This window comes from Chiloscyllium plagiosum, chromosome 12, assembly GCF_004010195.1.
Source record: "Chiloscyllium plagiosum isolate BGI_BamShark_2017 chromosome 12, ASM401019v2, whole genome shotgun sequence".
Taxonomy (NCBI): domain Eukaryota; kingdom Metazoa; phylum Chordata; class Chondrichthyes; order Orectolobiformes; family Hemiscylliidae; genus Chiloscyllium; species Chiloscyllium plagiosum.
In genome coordinates, this window is record NC_057721.1 from 13,383,273 (window position 1) to 13,406,103 (window position 22,831).

The 22,831-nt window shown below is 41.9% G+C and overlaps 1 protein-coding gene across 1 annotated transcript in view; it reads right to left on the bottom strand.

The window, feature by feature from the left end:
* The window catches only part of LOC122555488 (ralBP1-associated Eps domain-containing protein 2-like), a 193,834-nt gene that overhangs the window by 115,624 nt on the left and 55,379 nt on the right, over positions 1 to 22,831 (bottom strand). The gene's annotated exons all lie outside the window — the stretch shown is intronic.

A 22,831-nucleotide genomic window follows, 5' to 3' on the forward strand; every position in this document is an offset into this window, starting at 1 on the left:
CTCACCTTGACCTCCTTCCACCTATCGCATTTCCAACGCCCCTCCCCCAAGTCCCTCCTCCCTATCTTTTATCTTAGCCTGCTGGGCACACTTTCCTCATTCCTGAAGAAGGGCTCATGCCCGAAATGTCGATTCTCCTGCTCCTTGGATGCTGCCTGACCTGCTGCGCTTTTTCAGCAACACATTTTCAGCCCTGGCCAGCAGGTCCATGGAAGAGCACTTAGCAAGAAGGACTGTAAAGTTGGACACGTTTTCTTTATTCTTCTGCCTTTATACTTTGGTTTATTTTTCCATTATTTAAGATGATGCCAGAGGGTGGTAACAAAATACACGTGACAATAAATAAATACACCAAATCAGAATGGAGGATGACGGCAGCGATGTGGATGAATCACGAATGAAAAAAAGTGTCACATAACAGAATAACAACAGAAATGGACAGAGTTAAGAAAGTTATCGTCCATAGTCCTGTATGCAGCTTGAATTACAACCCAATTCAAGGTGACGGATTTATTACTCCATGTGCTGTACTGTACTTTGGGGATCGAGTCATCCAGCAGTTATTCTGGATGAGTTATTGATCAAGCCCAGCTGTGAAGCCGGAACCATCCAGTCATCCTTCAGTCCGTCAATGTGATCTTGTGCATTAAACACAAAATCTTGATAGAATTTTCAAAACAGAAGCAATTTTCTTACCAAGGTTTCAAAAACAGCCAAACATATTTTAAATTAATCAGAAGAGGATTCTGCAAGATGGCGGTGATTCAGTAGAACTACCATGGACGGCTCTGTCTAACAGCCAAGGCATATTGGTTTTGTTGGCATCCCTGGCTAACTCCTATGAGAGAGGTTATTCATTAATATTTGGGAGTGGGAAGGATGCCAAAGGGAAAGGGAACGAGCAAATAGCAGCAGGGAGGACACTTCCCTGCAGCAGCGGCCTCTCCCAAACCCCCAAGGGACTTCACGGACTCGCAGGAATTGGCAGTAATGGCAAGACTTATCGCGAAGGTTGAGGCTGCGATCAAAGAGATCCGTGCCCAGATCCAACCCATCGCATCCATGAACTCAAGGGCCTCGGATGGAAGTAGTGGAGGGTCGAACCACGACATCGGAAGTAACGATCGAATCCTCGTCCAGACGGATCCAGGCTCTCGAACAGCAAGCACAGGCCTTGCGAGATCAGCTTGACAATGTCAAAAATCGAGGTTGGCGGTCAAATTGGTCCAATTTAAAAACAGAAGGACATCATCCGCATAGTGTAATCTTGTGTACCCTCGATCCCACTATTGAGCGGTTATAGAGCCATAGAGTAAAACAGCAAGCAAACAGACCCTTCGGTCCAACTAGTTCATGGTGTCCATAATCTCAAACTGAACTAGTTCCACTTGTTTGCACTTGGCCCGCATCTCTCCAAACCTTCCCTCTTCTTGTACTTACCTAAATGTCTTTTAGACATTGTCACTGTCCCCGTGTCGTCATTTCCTCTGGAAGTTCAATCCACATGTGAACCACAAAAAAAAACGTTGTCCTTTATGTCATTTTTAAAAATGTTTCTCCTCTCACCTGAAAAATATGTCCCCTAGTCTTGAAGTCTCCACCGAGGGAAAAGACACCTGCCATTCACCTCATCTATGCCCATCATGATTTCATAAACCTCAAAACCCCTCAAACTTCTACGCTCCAGTGAAAATAGTGCCAGCCCATCCAGTCTCTCCTTTTAACCCACCATTCCATTCCCAACAATATTCTGGTATATATTTTCTGATCCCTCTCCAGCTTAATAATGTCCTTCCTATAACAGGGCAACCAAAACTGGATACAATACACCAGTACAGGCTTCACCAGTGTCCTGTACAACCACAGGTGACGAATGGCCTCTGCTAGCAGCTCTGTCTCCAACGTAAGCAATAACCATGAGAGGGGGCAGCCTGAATGACTACCCCTGCCAATCCTAAGGTTCCCAGACTTCACCTCGTTGGTGATGACCATGGTCAGAAGGTGATAATATAAAACCTCCACCCACCTAGCAAAGACCCAACCTAATCCAAACCTCTCTAAGAGATCAGAGATACGGCCATTCCACCCAGTCGAATGCTTTCTCTGCATCAAAGGAAATCACCAACCCCTGGATTGATCATTGCTGACATACTTGAACCATATTCAGCAACCTTCTATTATTAGAGGACCTATGGCCCTTATAAAACCTGCCTGGTCCTCTTTGACAATGTAGGGCAACACCTTCTCCAATCTCCATGCTAAACTCTTAGACAGAATTTTAAAATCTGAATTTAACAGAGAGATGGACCTGTATGAGGCACAATCCTCCGGGACCTTGCCCTTCTTAATGAGGGAAATATTAGTTTCTTTCAGGGCCATCAGGGCCAGGCGCTTTCCCGCTCTGACGTTGCCAAGCTATCTCCTGTATTTCCTGAACCATCAAGGGGCATTAAGGAGAGAGGCCTATTCCAAGGATACCCCGGGAGGTGCAGACTCTAAAATAAGGTTTCCATCTTGGCCCAACCATCCTTGCAACCTTCAGACCAATACAATTCAGGGTAAAAATGCCAAAAAGCCTCATCAATCCTTTTGTTATCATATTTAAGGACCCTGGCGCTGTCTGTAATTACAGTAATGGATTGGGGAGCATGCTTCTTCCAAGTCAGATTTGCTAAATACTTCCTTGGCCTATCTCCATGCTCTAACAGCCTTTGTCTAGCAAAAGCAAGTTCATTCGTGGTTTGTGTAATTACTGAATTCAAGGCAGCCCGGAGGGCCATGATCCACTGTAACTTGGTCACCGAAGGCCGCATAAACTGTGCTGCCTCAGCGGCTTTCAACCACGTCTCAAGTAGACGCTGCTGACCCCCTTCTGTCATTTCTGGCTAGCCGAGTAGGAATCAGCAGTCTCCTATAGCATAGATGGACTACTAGCCGTGCCTGAGCTGATAGTCAAAAACTCCTGGAACTCCCTCAAAGCACTTTTTTCCTCTTAACAGGTGAATGACTTCCCTTTTTGTTCCAGGTGCACCATTTAACAAGACACTTAGCCACATCCCCTTTCAGAGACCCTTGAATCCCAGGAAGGAGAACCCTGCTTGCAATGTGCCGAGCACAAATAAATAGAGACTCAGAGTCGTAAAATTGTGCATACAAAAACTACTCTAACATAACTACAAATTACTATTGCTACCAAAAAAACTACAAAGAAATCTAACTGTAAAACCTTGAATGGGAGACTCTTTTAGGAGGCGCTCACCCTACCCATTCCCCCCCTTCACAGCTCCTTCTAGCCCTGACTGCGCCCCAGCCGGAGGCAAAAATAAATAAGTCAACAAGGAGATTATCCTTAAATCAACAAGAGAAGGCAAAGTCAGGATAAGCATTCCACCCATCCCTGGGCTCCAGGTCAACCCCCATTATGACTGAAAGAGAAAAAGAACAAAAACTGAAAACAACAAAGGGAACCCATAAAACTTCCCCATGATAAAATCCAGTTACAAAAAAATAATAGGAACAACGTATTCCAAGATTTTTTTTAAAAAAGAAAATTATGAGATAGAGAGAGGGAAAAGGGAAAACACAGAAAGAAGGAAAAGAGGATGAGCATTAACTTCAGATCAGTTGAACTATTTTAAACTGTCCACAAAGTTCTTGGCTTTATCCGCCAAGTCAAATGTATAAACTGAATCCTCATGGCTGAAATGGAGCACCGCAGGGTACATCATGGAGTACTGGATGCCCAGGCTCCTCGGCCTCTCCTTAACTTCATTGAAGAGCTACCTCTATTGAATTACAGCTGCCGAGAAACCTTGAAAGAACATAATTTTTGACCCCTTGTGCAGCAGTGCCTGTGAATCTTTCCCCAGTGATCTGGAGGCTTCTTTCACTCTTTGCTTGTCCTTGTAGGAAGTGCATGAGGACGAGGGGTGGGGGGCGCTGTTCAGGCCCAAACCTGTGCACCGCCATCCAATAGGTCCTTTCAATGTGCAGCCAGTCGGACTTGATTTAAAGGCTAAGGAACTGCGGCCTCCAGTGTTCAAAAAGGCCGACAAGCTGCCCACCTTCTTCACCCTCCTGAACAACTGAGCCACAAATACAGGCTGCCCAGTAGAGGTCCTTTCTGTTTTTTTCAGGTTAGGGATTTCATCCAGAAGACGACTACGCTTCTCACTAGGCCCTATAAGCCTGATACAGAGATTGTTGCTACGTGCCACAAGCACGTTTTCGGTTAGTGCCCTCTATCGCCTACTGGGTGGCAGGGCATGACTGAAGATCTCTTCTGAAATGTGGGAGAACATGTGAAAGATCTCAATCTGTAATATGACATATGCTATGCAGTTAAAAGTTCTGCACAGGGTTTATTTGGCACTGCACTGTCTGGCAAAGTTTAAAAAAGGGCATCTCCAATGTGCCCCGAATGTAAAATTAGCGTGGGTACTCTTACCCATTGCTTCTGGACATGCCATAGGCTGTGTTTATTGGAACACTATGGCAGCAGAGATAGGGAGGGTATTGAGGACCGAAGTTAATGTAGACCAGATATCTCTCCTCATAGGTCTACCGAATTTATCATCTTTAGACGGGCATGGGAAGAAACTATTCAATATTCTGACCTACTGCGCACGGAAGAATATTCTGATGAACTGGGTATCTAGAACCTGCCAGGCTTCTTGGGATGGCGGAAATTAATTATGGAGCACATTCCTTTGGAATTTTTCACAATTATGGTGCACCACACAACAGGCCATTTTTATAAGACATGGCAACTCTTTTTGAATTATTTGGACACAGATGATTTGTCTGCTATCTTAACTACGGCATCCATTTAACCAGGATGGTTAGGTTTACTGAGCCCTGGGCCCTGGAAGGGGGTACTCCTGAGTTAATACGGGTATATATACACACAACACTCCTGTTTTTTGTTTGGGACCGTTGCACCGAGCACTGTTATTATTTTGTGGTCTCGTGTATTAGTTTGTTTTTTTTAGTCACTTACTTATTTATTGGTGTTGTTTTGCACACAGTGTTTGGTTTTGTTTTGTTTTATAGGGTAGGTTAGTAGTTAGTAGACAGTAGTATTGTAATTTGTATTTTTTAAATTATACTGGTATGTCATATTTTTCATAACTTTATATTTTGTAAAGTCAAAAAAAGATTTTTGCTTGTAAATATATTTACAATAAAATAAATCAGAAAAGGATCTCTGCATAAACTCACAAGCCATAGCAATAATATTTGAGGTTTGATCTTCTCCCATAATTGCAACTGGCTGATGAAGTGCACTTATGTTCATCAAAAATAATTTATGCATATTTATAGACAGGAGTGGCAGAAATGGAGTCGATTATCTTGCACAATGACACGAACATGGGAACTGTCTGCTTCAGATACATAACGTCTGAGTCAAACCCAGCCTCTCTGAGCAGATACCATCATTTCACCAGAGGGCACTTGTATTCATCACTTGCAATGCTCAGCTTCACTGGAAAGAAGATATCCTACCAAAACAATGGGTGGAGTCTATGCCCTTCCCAAAGACAGCTTTGGAGTGTGGGATTGGAAGCCTTTCTGCTTATGAGACTATGGCCCCTGGGTATAGAAAATTCAACCAGTGCAAACAGTTTATCTTTATCCACCCTGCTTTTTGCAGTTAATATTCTGATGACCTTAATTAGATCACTCCTTCGCCCTCCGAATTTTAAGAATAAAAAAGGTCTTATTTGTTTAATCTCTCCCTCATAACGTAACCTCAGAAGTCCAAGTATCATCCCTGTGAACCTTTATTGATCTCTATCCAAGGTCAGTATATCCTTCCTAATGTGTGGTACTCAGATTAGATTAGATTACTTACAGTTTAGAAACAGGCCCTTTGGCCCAACAAGTCCACACCGACCCGCTGAAGCGCACCCACCCAGACCCATTCCCCTACATTTACCCCTGCACCTAACACTACAGGCAATTTAGCATGGCCAATTCACCTAACCTGCACATTTTTGGACTGTGGGAGGAAACCGGAGCACCTGAAGGAAACCCACGCAGACACGGGGAGAATGTGCAAACTCCCCCTGAGGCGGGAATTGAACCCGGGTCTCTGGCGCTGTGAGGCAGCAGTGCTAACCACTGTGCCACCGTGCCGTGCTCATAGTATTCCAAGTGGGGTTTGACTAGGGGTTTGTATAACTGCCTTTTAGATAGGAAGGTCTGCATTCCATTCACCTTCTTAACTATTCTTAACACCTATTTGGGTGACATTTTATAGCAGTGCTAACCACTGTGCCACCGTGCCGCCACCGTGCCGTGCTCATAGTATTCCAAGTGGGGATTGACTAGGGGTTTGTATAACTGCCTTTTAGATAGGAAGGTCTGCATTCCATTCACCTTCTTAACTATTCTTAACACCTATTTGGGTGACATTTTATGCACCTGAACTCCCAAATCACATTGGCCATCTTTGTGCCTTTTAAAAAAAAAACCCAAATCTCTCCTTTCTTGGTGCAAAATGGATTACCTCACATTTGCATAGATTAAAATCCATATGCCACAGCTTTGTCCATTCACCTATCAATATCCTGATGTAATTTTATGCCATTGTCAACACTATCTCGTTCGCATATCTGGATATTTGACTGTTTATGCCTTTATCCAAGTCATGATGTGGAGGTGCCGGTGTTGGACTGTTCAGGAGACACACAACACCAGGTTATAGTCCAACAGTTTTATTTGAAATCACGAGATTTTGGAGTGGACTGCTCTGAAAGCTTGGTGATTTCAAATAAACCCATTGGACTATATCCTGGTGACTTGCGACATTTCCGAAATCATTGAATATTGTGAACAATGAAGGCCCACCACTGACCCCTATGGAACACCACTAGTCATGCCCTGCCAATTTGAGTGCCAATTATTCTAACTAGGTGGACTGCTGAAAAAAAAATGGTGACGGGGGTTCTCAGGAGAACTTTGTCACTTCCATAAAATTCCACTGAAACCTTTAAACCAGAATGTAAGGGGCAACTCTGTTTGAACAGGTTGCTGCTGTTTTCACTCACTTTCCTGATCGGAGTCAATGCAAGGCTGGAGGGAGGGAGCAATAATTCATTGCAGTACCTTGTCCAGACGTTCTTGCAATCAGGTGGTGGTTTAGGGCAGACAGCCTGGAGAAATCAGAGAGCAGGGCAAGACAGCAATGCACTGCCATTCTGCTGATTATTCAGAAACAAGAGCTGCCTCTTACCTGAGTCATTGCTTTCTACGGATTAAGTGTGCCTTTGCCTGTTCAAAAATTGAAGTAATTGTTTGGTATTCATCATACCTGCATGAAGTAAGAACCTACAATCATGCAACGTCTTTGTTTATGCAGAACAAGAGGAGTCCTGAGAAGGCACCATTAAAATATTTAATTTTCTTTTCTATAACCTTTTCAGTACTGTAGTTTAGAGCCTAGGCCATAATCTGATTCATTACTTTATTCCTGTACTTTCTAGAGATGGGATGATTGCTTGTCCAAAGCCAAGGTGATAGTTACCAGGCAATGTCACCCTTGGGTTCACTGGGAACATTGATTCACTGACAGGAGTAGTTACAGGATCCGAGAATTCCTATACTATGGAAGCATGCCCATTGAGTCCACACTGCCCCTCTCGAGAGCATCCTACCCACCTACCCAGACCCAGCTCCCACGCCCCCCCCCCCCCCACTTACTCTAACCCTGTAACACTGCATTTCCCATAGCTAATTCACCTAACCACCTAGCAATTTAGCATGGTTAATCCACCTAAACCTGCATATGTTTGGACTGTGGGAGGAAACCAGACCATCAGAAGCAAACACACGCAGACACGGGGAGAATGTGAAAACTCCACACAGACAGACAGACAGACAGACACCTGAGGCTGGAATCAAAATCAGGTCTCTGGCACTGTGAGGCAACAGTGCTAGCCACTGAGCCACTCGGTTACCCCTAAACTAGGAAAAGGCATGCAACTCAAAAAGCTACAAGTTTAACAGGCTTGACTCCAGTTTGTCAGGATTAAGACAAAGCTTCACAAGCTGGGCAAAATGTTTGTCTGACAGCCGAGAATTTAAATCTTGAGACAGCAAGGAGTGTGTTGCAATTGGGCTCAGTAAGATGGAGCCTGATGACATTTTAAGCAGGTCTCTTAAAAGGTATGTTACATCTGCTGCAATACACAATACAATGCCTAATGATTTGATTTTTGATTTATTATTGTTACATGTCTCTAGGTACAGTGAATGTTTTTGTTTTGCATGTAGTACAGGCAGATCATGCCATACAAAGTGCATTGGGGTAATAGAACAGACCGACAGTTACAGATGCAGAGAAGATGCACTAAGAGCGAGACCAACATGAAATTTAAAATTGGAAAGGTCCATTCAGAAATCTAATGACAGCTGAGAAGAAGCTGTTTTTGAATCTGTTAGTATGTTTGTTTAAGCTTTTGTGTCCTCTGCCTGACAGATGAAGAGATTATACCTAGCATGGGAGGGGTCTTTGATGAGGTTGGCTGCCTTCTGAGGCAGTGGGAAGTGTAGAAAGAGTCAACGAATGGAAGAGTGGTTTGTGTGATGGATTGGGCTGTGTTCACAACCCTAATTTCCTACAGTCCTGGGCAGAGCAGTTACCATACCATGCAGTGATGCATTCAGATAGGATGCTTTCAATAATGCATCGATCAAAGTTGCTAAGAGCCATAGTGGACGTGCCAAATTTCCTTAGCCTCCTGAGAAAGTAGAGGTGTTATGATGTGAGTAGAAAGAAAGAAATGGCACATCAAAATCATTTGTTTTCAATGGAGATGGCTATTGTCTTGCCAAGAGGTGGATTGTTGAGACCATGAGCCCTGTAGTTTATTCCTGCCAGCATCGCTTCCTATTTAGCAGTAGGACAAAGCAAAACAGTGTCACTTCCACCTGCACTCAAGCAGACAGAACTCGGGAAATAAATAGTTGAGCTAAAAATAGTCGCATCACTTTTATACTTCTCTGAAGGTTGCTACATGACCTGTGTTAATTTTAGATTGTGCAAGCATAGCTGGAGAAAATATTGTGAAGAAACATCATCCTCCCATATTAAGGCATTTTCTGTGACTTGTTTGACAAATTGAGAACAGCTGGTCATTACATTAAAAGGGCTGTGTGTGAGAAGGGAGCACAACATACACAACCTCCATGAACGTAAGGCCACCTCATTCTGCACTCACATCAGAAAGGAAACCTCAGCTATTTCAGGCAAAATAAAACTGTTATGTTTGATGACAATGCCTGGCAGGAAATTCTACAGCCCAAAGGTCTGATTTTGCAAAGTTCAGAGAACTCAGTGAAGCTTAAAAATGGCAGCAAGACCCAGGTTTTGAAGTCCCATCCCCTGATCAGTTCCAATAGGTCCAGTTTTGCAAGCAGGAGCAAAGCTGCCATTCACTCAAGATAAAGACCCGAACTCAGACAGCTCAATCCATTTTGATTATCCAAAGGCTAGACAAATGGGAGGGAGTTAGGAATTATGAAGGAAATATAAACATGCTTGAACGCTGTATATGTTTACTTAAAGGTCACAAAATGAAATTTTAAAAATAAAATCCCCATCTCTTTATATTTGAGAAAACAGAAAAGTTTAACTGTATTGAGACCTGGCTGAAATGTTCTGATTGACACTATATGTTAGAAATATGTGCAGTTTCAATGGGATCCCACAATAACATTTTCCACGAGTTGTTTTCATGTACTTATGAATGCTTGGCTGAGTTTCAAAAGTATCTCAATAGGATGTTCGTGGTTTGAATTACAATTTAAATAGTCCATCAAAAAGGAGCAGCTGTCTTTGACTTTAGGTCAGAATAGAAGTTTTAAATAAGGAGATTTAAAGGTTCTGAAGGGGTTTTGTGAATGACAGGTTTCTATTCTTCCCCACTGTTAAGTATGTATGTGTGAGAAATGCATTACTTTTACTTATCCTTTAATCTCCACATGGTTCCTGAGGTCATCCCATAGTGGATACAGAGGAAGTAGCTATGGAGGTGACATGGGAGTTGTAGGGTCATTGTAGGGGTTGGGGTTGGGGCAGGGAGAGGTTGGGTAGTTTATGACAGAGGGACTATGGCCCATTTTAAGAGGTCACAGATTGAGGGCTTTACAGCTTCAAAAACATAAAAGTAGTGCGACAAGCCATCTTACTTGTCTGTCTGTCTGTGCTGGTACCTCACTTGTACCCCACTCCCCATTCAAACTTGCACTCTCATCATAGCCTTGGATTTCCCTCTGGGCTGAATGAAGCCAACTCCATCCCATCTGCCTGTCTGAAGTGGAAGTCGGGTTTAAAAGGGGCATTTTAAAACAAAGTGGGTCGGACAAAATATTTCCTGGCTTGAGCCACCTTGGGAATAAAAAATCCAGCCGGTAGAAAGTGAGGACTGCAGATACTGGAGATCAGAGTCACGAGTGTTGTGCTGAAAAAGCACAGCAGATCAGGCAGCATCCGAGGAGCAGGAGAATCTACTGTCTGCCCTGCTGTGCTTTTCCAGCACCACACTCGCCAATAAAAACCCAGCCCCCAAGAATTAGCCTAATAGTGGCAGGGACGTTAAAACAGTTCACTTAATCATGTATAGTCTTTGCAAATTTTCTTACTTTTGGGATGTTCCACATTTTAAAGAAAAGCTCATGATTTAATTCTGCCTCTCACTCTCCCGACTTTGAGAAGATACTTGGTATTGACTTCGTTAAAGACAAAAAAAAATTGCAGATGCTGGAATCCAAAGTGGACAAGCAGGAGGCCAGCAAGCCAGGCAGCATCAGGAGGTGGAGAAGTCAATGTTTCGGGTATTACCCTTCAAGATAACCTTCCCAGCCATTCCCAGACTCCCTTTCCAGCCCCACCTCCTCTCTACCATCCCTCCAACTGACCTCTCCTTCCAGCTACCAATTGGATTCATTCCTCCTATCGAGCTAAAAGGTCATACCTACCACCTAATTTCACGTATCACCACCTCTCCACTCCACCCCTCTCCCCACCCATAACTCTCCCTCCCCCACCGTTCCATATTTGCAGCTCCCCCCACACCCACCTCCATTCCTGAAGAAGGGTTATACCGAAATATCAGACTTCTCCATCTCCTGATACTGCCTGACTTGCTGTGCTGTTCCGGCCTCCTGCTTGTCAATGCTACAAAATAGACAGCAGCAACCCCGAGGCACAATGAAGTGCACATCCTGCAGCTAAAAACCAGACAGCGGAAGGAAAAAAATGGACAGGAATAGGAACACTAATCAAGAAAGTCAAAAGAAGAAATGGAACAAGGATGAGATTCCAATCTTGTATCACACCAGACAAGAGAGATGTGTGTGATGACAAAGCTAAACAGACCAATTCACGGGATCATTTAAGTCTGTTAATGCAGTGCTCACATTTTGTTTTGTTGCTAAAAAGCTGCTCTAGCTTCTCCTCAAATTTACATTTCCATACTCAAACAGTGTAAATGAGCAAAATGTAATGTAAAACTTTGGGAAGTTTTGTTTGTTGGCTACTGGTGAAGAATGTAATTTGAATTTACAATGACTTTATTTTTGTGAGTGCAAGCATTTTGCTTTAGTATCTTATTCGTGTGAATAAAAGTTGGCACCTAGCTCTATCAACTACAGACACAGACTAATGGATCATGGTATTGTGGTTAGCACTGAAAGTGAAAGATGTGATTGAATAGATTACTAGGAGACAACATTATAGATTCTGCTATAATGTGTATTTCTTCAACATGAATTGGCTTTAACATGAAAAGACTGTTTTATATAACACAAACTTTCCTTACGTGTATTGGCTTTAACACTATTCCTGCACCTATTAGTTTAAATGGCTTGGCTATTACGTGATTTTCTTATAACATGAAATCACACAAGAACAGAACTATTGCGTTATATCAGAACTGACTTCGCATCACACACACACACAATCAAAAGCTTTTGAGAACTTATGCTAGGTTACAAAAAGAGGTGTTCTATACAGAGATAACAAAGTGATACTTTATGTTTAAGGAATAGAAAAAAGCATGGAATCTCTGCACCACATTACCGGAGCACAATTCCTGAAACACAAAAAGGGTCAGAGCTTCATTTTGGAGGCAGGATTAAACCGATGTCCCACTCCTGCCTCCATTTTGAGAGTACTTGGAAGGCAGGATTCTCTAGGGGTCCAAACATAAAATTACAGAAATTGAGGTGGATAGAGTCCTGAGTGGTCAGGTTAAAAGGCCTGTCTCCCTACTCAAAACATTACAAAAACAAACCTCACCTAGTGCTTCTGCTGCCACAGCAGCTTGCCTGTATACAGGTGAACCATCTGACCACTAAATCCCTCATGACTTAAAAGCCTCGTCCTCTATCCACTGAATGAACAGGACTCCCAAACTCTATTGTTAAAGTTGGAAGCCATTGAATCACTTATAAAAACTTCCCAGAACTGGCTGTAGGGTCACCTATGAGCAGTTGTGCTGGTTGGAGGCTGAATGGGGAGATATTCTGTGGGTGCTTTCCCCACCAAGTATCCATCTGGCTTGACTGTGCTGCAACTTTACATGTGGTGGGCAAGACTTATCCTGGCCTATCCACCCTCTTCCCACCTCCCATCCCAGCTACATTTTCTCAGCCCCGAGAATGTGATGATTAAGGATTGTGTGTGCATGCGTCTGTGTGTGCTTGTGCTAATGTGTGCTATTTGAGTTTACGTCTATGTGCTTGCCCATGTGCTGTCTCTTTCTTGAGCTCTTCATCCTCGCCCGTGAGCCTCCCAACTAAAGAAAAAGAGACTGTTCAAAATAACAGTACAAACAAGGGCAGCATGGTGGCACAGTGGTTAGCACTACTGCCTCACAGTGGCAGGCACCCGTGTTGAATTCCCACCTCAGGCAACTGTTTGTGTGGAGTTTACACATTCTCCCCGTGTCTGCGTGGGTTTCCTCCCACAGTCCAAAGATGAGCAGGTTAGGTGAATTGGCCATGCTAAATTGCCTGTAGTGTTAGGTGAAGGGGTAAATGTAGGGGAATGGGTCTGGGTGGGTTGCTCTTTGGAGGGTCGGTGTGGACTTGTTGGGCCAAAGGGCCTGTTTCCACACTGTAAGTAGTCGAAGTAAAATTGCCATCAATGGCAAGGCCATAATTTGTTGTTCATCCCAAATTGCATTTGAACTGATCCTGGATTGCCTTTGAATGGAATGATTTTTAGGTCTGTTCAGACAGCAATTAAGAGACAACAACATTGAGAATCTGGAGCCCAATAGTAGATTTCCTACCTTAAAAAAAAGGACATTAAATGAACCAGAGGGGCTCTGACAACAACTGACAATTGTTTCACAGTCTCTATTCCCGAGACTAGCCTTCAATATCAGGTTTTATTCACTTGAATTCCACCAGTTGCTGTGCTGGGATTTAAGCCTGTGTCCCCATTTGCCTGAGCCGTTGGGTTATTGGCCCAGTGATATTATCACTATGCTACCACCTTCTCCAAAAGCTTCAAGCATTTGTAGAAAAAAAAAGAGATGAAGTAGTTTAATTGCTGCCAACAAACTCTCCAAGAAAACATAGACTTTAGCTCTGCTATCTCACCAGATATAGGAATAAATATATAAAACCAGTCGAAAAGAATAAACACTGACTTACATACTGCTATTGGACCCTTTCAAATGGATTGAAGTTTACTTTTGTTTTTCCAATTCAATAAACTTCACTCATTTGATGATTCTCACTTTTACAATGTTAAATTTTCTACTTGCTAGCTTGCCAGAAGCACCAAACACATTGGAAAGTGCAACAATACCGAAAACAACCAGGAGGTCTTGTGCAGCGGGGAGCATGCCACCTCGGAGTTAAATATTCCAGGTTGAAGTTGCAATTCAGGATGTGATGGTCAAGGAACGTGCTTCATAATGAAACCTAACAGTTTGAGTATCAACTGCCAAAATACTTCCAACTCTTGCCAATGGCAGGTAGTAAGAGTGGGAGAGATTGCTCGCCAGCCACGTAATGGAAAGAGCATTGGAGTCTCAACCATTTCCTATCCTCAGATCCAGACAGCAACATGAAAGTAAAATGTATGTTGTCACAGCAACTTGGACTCCAAGTGATCAGTTACACTACCAACAGGTCTTCCAAATCAACATCAACCAACTCACCAACATGAACACAGACAACAACTCAAGCTACAGCTTTCCAAATGTTTCTTTCCTCCTCAGAACTTACATGTTACTCACTTCACTACCCCCACACCCCTCTCCAATTCATGGTTCACAGCACTGTACAGCTGCTAAAGTCGAGCCAACGCCCATGAACATTAAGGAAAAAAGACGGGCTCTCAACAAGTCCACATCATGGTCACTTGCCTTTTTAATAGGAGTAGGCAGGTTTCAGGGCCTCATGCCTTCCCCAACCCTCAAAAAAATGGAATAGAACAGAAGCAGAACTTCAAAGCGTACTGCACGGTGGCCATCTTCTGTCCAGTCCAGTTTCTATTTGGTCCTGATTCTATCACCAATGTTCAGCCGAGAACGTTAGATTTTTGCACTAGTTTGTCAGGTGAAGACGAGAGCAGATAAAGATGAAGAGCAATGCAGAAAGGTCACTGCAGCAAGTTAAAAAAGGCAGAACTTCCATGATAATTATAACTCCGTGGAAGATTTTACTCATAACATAGAATTATTGCACACAAGTGTCCTAAGGATACATTTAAGAAAACACATTTACTTAGAGACCAATGAGATAGATGCACCATTCATTCACTGTGCACAATGCTGCACTTAAAATGTATTTTTAAAAATTCCCCTTTCGAGCAAGGCCAACATCCACTATCCAGTCTACCTGGGGTGGGGATCTTCCTGGTCCCAATCATCCTCAAAGAATGCTTCCCTGCTGGGTGAACAAACCCAGTGCTAGAGCGGCATCCCATTCCCAACTCCAATATTATGAATTGAATTGAATTGCCTTTAATTGGTACATGGATTCAAATGAGTACAGTGACAAGCTTACACGTTATCGCTTACAGCACCATCTTAGTGGAAAGTACCTAGATACAGATTCTTCAGTACTGGAGAAAACAAACTGGAAAAATAAAGAAATAAAAAGTCCAGCATTACAGATCATAGGAATAAATTAGAAAGAGAGAGAAATAACAAGTTCAGATATAACAGTCCTTCCAAACCAGTCCACACTGGGTCAAAGTACTGCCACAGGCTACCAAAAGGTCACCATGTTGGGCCAACTGGCCACCACGTTCTGCCAAGTGACTGTCAGGCCAAGCCTAAAGGACGCCACACCAGGTCTGAGCTGAGGCCAAGAGTCCAAGTCTGCATCAAAGCCAGGACAAGGAAAGGAGAAAAAAAAACACAATAGGAGAGGGGATAAAAAAGGAAAATGAAAATGAAATGGACAGACCATATAAACTCCAGCTGAAGCATCCTACTCCACTGCCATCTTGGAGAATTGATCATGCAGGCTGCAAGGAAAGTCCCTTCAGATTCTAAACAGTCACAGACCCCAATGAGAGAACAATTGCTCCTCTTTAAAATATGAAGCAACTTCTATTAATTCTGAATCCTGATCAAGAACAAAATCTGAACTCTCAAATCCAAAACTAGCAAGTCACAATATTTGAATCTAAATGCTATAAAACTTAAATACAGTCAGGATTGCAATTAAGGGGGAAAAAAAAAGTGATTCATAAAATACATGAGTGTTTCAACTTCATTACTAATTAAACATTTTTTTAAAAGAACAAAATGTTTTCAGGAGAAGTAGTTAATCAAAGTCAGGCAGAGCTAGGATTTAATTATTTGCAAACTTAAAATAGCTAAATGAGAATACACAAATGATTTAATTAACTAAAATCAAGTGAAATTAGTCCATAAAAGTGTCATTGGATAGAATTAGCATGTTCATTTCCAAAACTGGTTTAAAAAAACTGCATATTTTGCAGCAAAAATATTTGTTCCTGAAACCTGATAATTGCTGGCAAATCTATTATTTTCACTCAAATTATGTTACAATTCTGCCTGACGTTAGAAACAAGCACCATGGTGCATTTTCAGCAATCACCTCTTTTATATACAAGGGCAGCAAGGTTTAACAGAAAACTGTGAAAGGCTAAGGCAGGGCAGCTTTTAGCTTAAATAGCAACTTGATAGTCATCAACATTAAAGACATTCAACAAATCTTCAGAAACCACAATCACTCTCTCTCTATTCACAAACAGAGAGAAATCAGATTGTTTGCATTATCATTCAATTATGACTTAAATTTTAATACCACAGCAAGAATGTTTTTCTCCCCCCAGAATCCTGGCTAGTTCATATCTTGTTGATTTTCAAGTTTAAAATGGGAGTCAATGGTGCTCAGTGAATTACTTTGGGTGCTTTCACCATCCCCTTAATATGGCAATATCCTGAAAAAAACCTACATAATAATAGCATGTCAACTCCATCACGCCTCCAAATGAATACTGAAGGGAGGGTCATGTCTTTATCACTGTACTGACTCCAGGAGATAAAATCATTGTTCTTTGTGTTTAGAGATAATAAGTAATCATTTGAAAGGCTAATTCTATATTTGAAGCAGAAATGGAGAGGATAGCTTTTATGGTGGTTACTTAACCATTAACAGCATGCCTTCCTTAAGAGAAGATGCCCAAACCGTTCACAATATTACACCCTGGATAGCTGTTGCAAAATATTCCAACTTACATATTCTGTTTCTCTGGCCAGAGACAGCAACAATCCATTTACCTTCCTTGCTGTAACTGTTTAGTAATTTTTTTTGTGACTCAGGTGTCAGGACCTCCATAACTTTCGCCATCAGAATTCTAGAATTTCTCTCCATTTAAATAATATGCTGCTTTTCTATTCTTGCTGCCAAAGTCGACAAGTACACTCGTTTGTTTTCTACTGGCCAACAGAAAGATCATGTACACGCATGATGTCTGTTTCAACTCAACAATAATAGGTTCATCCCTTGACACAATGACCTGACTAATCAGATTCTAATCAACTGTCAATTAACATTAATGAGTGAATTCTCCATGGCAAAGCTGGCCATCTATCAAAGTCCGCTTACTAAATAATCAGCACTCATCTCACATAGTATAAATACTGGTTTTCTTCCCAAAATTTGTATTCTTGCAACATGTCCAGATTAGTGCAAGACAAAAAAACTTTGACTAAATGTATCCTTTTTTAGCAATATTCAAGTCTTGTACGACCCAACAATTATTTATTTTCTATTATCAAACCAATCTTTTTTTCCATGCTAATAAGTAACTTACTGCACCATGAGGTCTTATTTGATGAATTGTAAACAAAAACGTTCTTGGAATAGAAATAGAAAAAGATATTTCTTTAAATGGGGAAGATGCGTAAGAAAGTGCTCGGAGTTTTAAAAGCAAGTTATTGGGATACATTGTATATACATCATATAGTGTTGGCCTTTTAAAGTAGCGAGCATGAATTCCAGATAAATCAACATCAGTTGTTGTGGGATCAGAAAAGCTCAGTGGAGTAACACCTTCCTGATAGGTGCCTACATCTTTGGGTAGAAATGACACAGCAGAAATGTTTAGCCGGTGACGAGAAATCATCCATCTCACTCTCTTCCTCCCTCCTTCAGTGTGGACAAGTAGAAAAAAATCCCTAGTAGCTAGCTACTATCCCTCACCTTATCTTGTGAGTTCTTTCTCTACAGGTCCGCTTGTTCTGTGAACTTGAGCTATTACTTTTAGCTTCCAATATAGAGAGGATGGTAGAGTCTGCCAATAGTTGCACTATTTCTAGTATACCATCTGTACATGGATTGTTGTAGGCAACCAAGGCATGAATTATTGCTGAAGTAATGCAATTAAAAATGAACCCTATTTCTTTATAATTGACACGATACAAGGTACTGACAAATAATGCTACTCTGGAAGAATGGCTAATGGTTTGGTTACTTTCAATATATTCTAGAAATCTCACCTTCTTTCATGGCTTAACAAGATTGAGAAAATTACTTTCATACATGAACAACTTGGAGCTGAAAGGAAACCTCAGACATTCTGCCACTTATCGGCCTGACTGCCGTATCGCCTTGCAGCGTTTGCAAAGATACTGGTGGAAAGAGTACATGTTTCCTTAGCCAAAATGTTGGGTGGCAAATGGTTTGCAACCAAAAAGAGATAAATGTTGCCATGGTAATGAGCTGAATGAAAATAGGATATTCAAAGTTTATAATTCTACTGTACATAATTACAGGTTTGTGTTATGAACTCAAGGTGTAGGTTTTGTCATTACATGGCTTACAGAGGATTTTACCACTTACTGTATTATTACTTAGTCAAAGAACATATAATTCTGTGTTCAGGTTGTCTTTCTGAATCTCTGATTTCCTTGGTCCTATGAATACTTGATAATGTTAACATTTAATCACCAAATTCTGTTGACAGACCTTTTAGATGTTGATATTGAAATACCATGCTCATCAAATCCAGAGAATTCACTTGGAACTACACTTGGAGAATGATTAGTACCAAAACAAGTTAAATCACACGGGATCATCTCACAGGCAGTGGTGACATTGGAAGTTAGTAATAACATCTGAACACTTAGACGTTAAAGAAATTTGCACACAAATGAAAACTGAAATTTCTGGGAAAACTCAGCGGAACTGGCAGCACCCATGGAGGGAAAGCAGAGTAAATGTTTCGCTTCTGGTGACCCTTCTTCAAAACTCCAGAAAGGAATTTGCTAGTTGGTGGAAATTTGCCTCCAGCAGGGTGTTTTACCTGATATGACTTTGTTTATGTCATATCCGGGGCGGCACAATGGCTCAGTGGTTAGCACTGCTGCCTCACAGCACCAGAGTCCCAGATTCAATTCCAGCCTTGGGCAATTGTCTGTGTGGAGTTTACACATTCTCCCAGTGTCTGCATGGATTTCCTCCCACAGTCCAAAAAATGTGCGGGTCAGGTGAATTGGCCGTGCTAAATTGCTCGTTGTGTTAGGTGCATTAGTCAGAGGGAAATGAGTCTGGGTGGGTTACTCTTCAGAGTTGGGCCGAAGGGCCTGTTTCTACACTGTAGAGAATCTAATCTAATCATCTCATAAGAAATTAAGTGTGGTATTGAAACATTTAATTATTAAGTATTGTGCACAAAACACTACATTCCTCAGGCACCAACGTGTCAGGGCCAACATGAAGCTATTAATTTACGGCAGAGGAGTACTTCCAGTGTCATGTTTCAAGGTGGACAGAGGGATGCTGGAATAGGAGACCTTCTTACCGTCAAAGGTCATATGCTAAGATGCAGTAATGATATAAATTAATTTCTTGCAAAGATATGATGACATACTGACTGAGACAGAACGCAACATTGGGATGGACAAATGGGATTAATTTTGTGAAGGTGCCAGTGTTGGACTGGGGTGGACAAAGTTAAAAATCACAACACCAGGTTCTAGAGCACTGCTCCTTTGTCAGGTAGCTAGTGGAGCAAACTTCCAGTGAAAATGTGTTTGTACAGTACAGTAACAGTGGGCCAAGGGCCTCCTTGTGCTGTAAACATGTATTGTTTTTATCAAATATTACATAAAACTTCAGTTACCAAATACATTCACCAGAGAACAAATTACTGTTCATGCTGGTCTCTAAGTGGAACTTTGAAGCTTCAATGAATCATGGTAAAAATTGTGAAAGTGAGTCCTGCAGATGCTGGAGATTAGAGTCAAGAGTTTGGTGCTTGAAAAGTACAGCAGGTCAGGCAGCATCCGAGGAGCAGTAAAATCGACGTTTCAGGCAAAAACCCTTCATGAGGAATGAGAATCATGGTAAAAATGGGTTGACTTATCCATAGAGCGCAAGATGTGAACTGTTAGTGAGGGTGGTTGCCATTTTGCAATGTGAAAGCAATAATCTATAATTCATAGTAGATTTATGTGGCATGGTTTATGGAATAGGTTAATGAGACTATAAGAAGGAGCAGAAATGAGCCATTTGGGTCACTGAACAGTAAAGCAGACTCAATGAGTTCAGGGCTACTTGGATAATCCCTAACTTGAAGTTCCTGCCTTTTTCCCCATAAACCTCTAGGCCCTTCATGATTAGAAATCTGTCTGAAGAGGTCAATATATTTAGTGACCCAGCCTCCATTTGCGATTAAGAATTCCCTATATTTACTACCCTCAGAAGAAATTCCTCCTCATCTCTGCCTTTAATGAGCAACTCTAACTCAGCTCTTCTCTGTTCTGTTACAGCAGAAATATGATCTCAGCATCTATTTTGCCAAGCCTCCTAAAAGTTACAAGATAGTCATACAATGATACCTTTACCCACAATTAAAGCATTTTAAAATTCAAATTTATCCTCTTCGGCATCCAAGAAAAGTTAATCTCATTTAGTCTGAGTTACTGCGACTACAGCATCATTATAAAGGATCTTGTTTTGGATCAGAGAGATTTCAGGATTAGCAGAACAAAACATTTTCTAGTTTTTGATGATCTGATAATGATTTATATATTAATAGCATCCCACAATTCAGTGCCAACATCCCGCAAAATTTCAAAAGACACAGGACCTAATGGAGGTTTATAAGAGGGGCATGGATAGGATAAATACACAATGTCTTTCCCCTGGGGTGGGGGAGTCTTGAACTAGAGGGCATAGGTTTAGGGTGAAAGGGGAAAGATATAAAAGACACCTAAGGGGCAACTTTTTGACGCAGAGGGTTGTGCTTGTATGGAATGAGCTGTGAGAGGAATTGGTGGAGGCTGGTACAATTACAACATTTAACAGCAATCTGGATGGGTATATGATTAGGAAGGGTTTAGAGGGATATGGGCCTGGTGCTGGCAGGTGGGACTGGATTAGATTGGGATATTTGGTCGGCATGGATGAGTTGGACCGAAGGATGTTTCCGTGCTATACATCTCTATGACTCACGTTTCCATTTCAAATATAAATACTTCTTGCTTCCCTCCAAAATGTTGAACTGCAGACATTAGACTAAGTTCATTACATGGTAGGTTTTATCTCTTCACCGATTCGTCTTCATCTGATCAGCTTTCTAGGATCTGAACAAGTTCCAACACGAATAAGCTATATTCTTTCCATAATCACAATCTTTACAGCTCCACAGTGCTGCTCATGGAATCATAAAATCCCTACAGTGTGGGAACAGACCATTCGGCCCAATAAGTCCATACTGATCTTTAAAGAGCATCCCACCCAGACCCATTTCTGCATCCTTTCTCTGTAACCCTATGTTTCCCCTGACTAAAGCACCTCAACTATACATCTCTCAACACTATGGGCAGTTTAGCATGGCCAATCCACTTAACCTGCACATCTTTGGACTTTTGGAGCCTAATGGACTGCATGAGTATTTCATCCACTTTGCTGATATACCATAACGGCTTTCATGTTTTTACTAATGCCTGATGATAAAACAAATCACTGGAACCAATAATTTTGGCAATGAGGTACTTTGATAGTCACTGAGCGATCTCTGCTTTGCTACAACCTAGACATTTGACAATCCATAAAGTAGCTACACTAACTTCTAACTGTTGGACTGTAGTTTGTTTTGGCACACTTCAATGTCTATATGTGCACCTGAACCTCTGGTGACTGTTGGGGCTTGAGGAACTATCCAAATGCAGGATTCTCGAGATCAAGCCAATGGCTGGTCCCTACTCTGATGCAGGTATATGGTGTGAACGTCTTCTTTAGCATAGAATCTACCTTCTCAAAGCAGGGCTTTCAGCAACACAGAGTTCCCTACTGTAGCATTGTCGTTTGACAAGTTAGCAAAACATTACGACTTTCTACTTGAAGCCAGCTTTGCACCTGATTTTTTATTGGAAAACTAATTTCTCTTTAATGCTCATAATGCAGGGTCTGCTCTGTGTGGTCTTGTCTTAAACTAGCACACACTTCTGCAAGACTAACCATATCATCTGCTTACTCCCTTGCATCCAGCCACAAGTTAAATAATACAGAGAGGTTGTGGTTCTGTTTGCCGAGCTGGGAATTTGTGTTGCAGACGTTTCGTCCCCTGTCTAGGTGACATCCTCAGTGCTTGGGAGCCTCCTGTGAAGCGCTTCGGTAATCTTTCCTCTGGCATTTATAGTGGTTTGTCTCTGCCGCTTCCGGTTGTCAGTTCCAGCTGTCCGCTGCAGTGGGCGGTATATTGGGTCCAGATCGATGTACTTATTGATTGAATCTGTGGATGAGTGCTATGCCTCTAGGAATTCCCTGGCTGTTCTCGGTTTGGCTTGTCCTATAATAGTAGTGTTGTCCCAGTCGAATTCATGTTGCTTGTCATCTGCGTGTGTGGCTACCAAGGATAGCTGGTCGTGTCGTTTCGTGGCTAGTTGGTGTTCATGGATGTGGATCGTTAGCGGTCTTCCTGTTTGTCCTATGTAGTGTTTTGTGCAGTCCTTGCATGGGATTTTGTACACTACATTGGTTTTGCTCATGCTGGCTATGCTAATAGAAATAGAGAACACACACCAGATCATCAACACCACACTCACAGGAATCCGATTCACGAGAGAGGAAGAAAAGGACAACCAACTCCCATTCTTAGACATGATGGTACAGAGAACACCGAACGGAGAATTCACCACAAAGGTATACAGGAAAGCCACACACACACAGACCAAGTCCTAAACTACGAAAGCAACCACCCCAACACACACAAAAGAAGTTGCATCAAGACACTATTCAAAAAAAGGGCCACAACACACTGCAGCACACCAGAACTGCAAAAAGAGGAAGAAGAACACCTATACAATGTATTCGCCAAAAA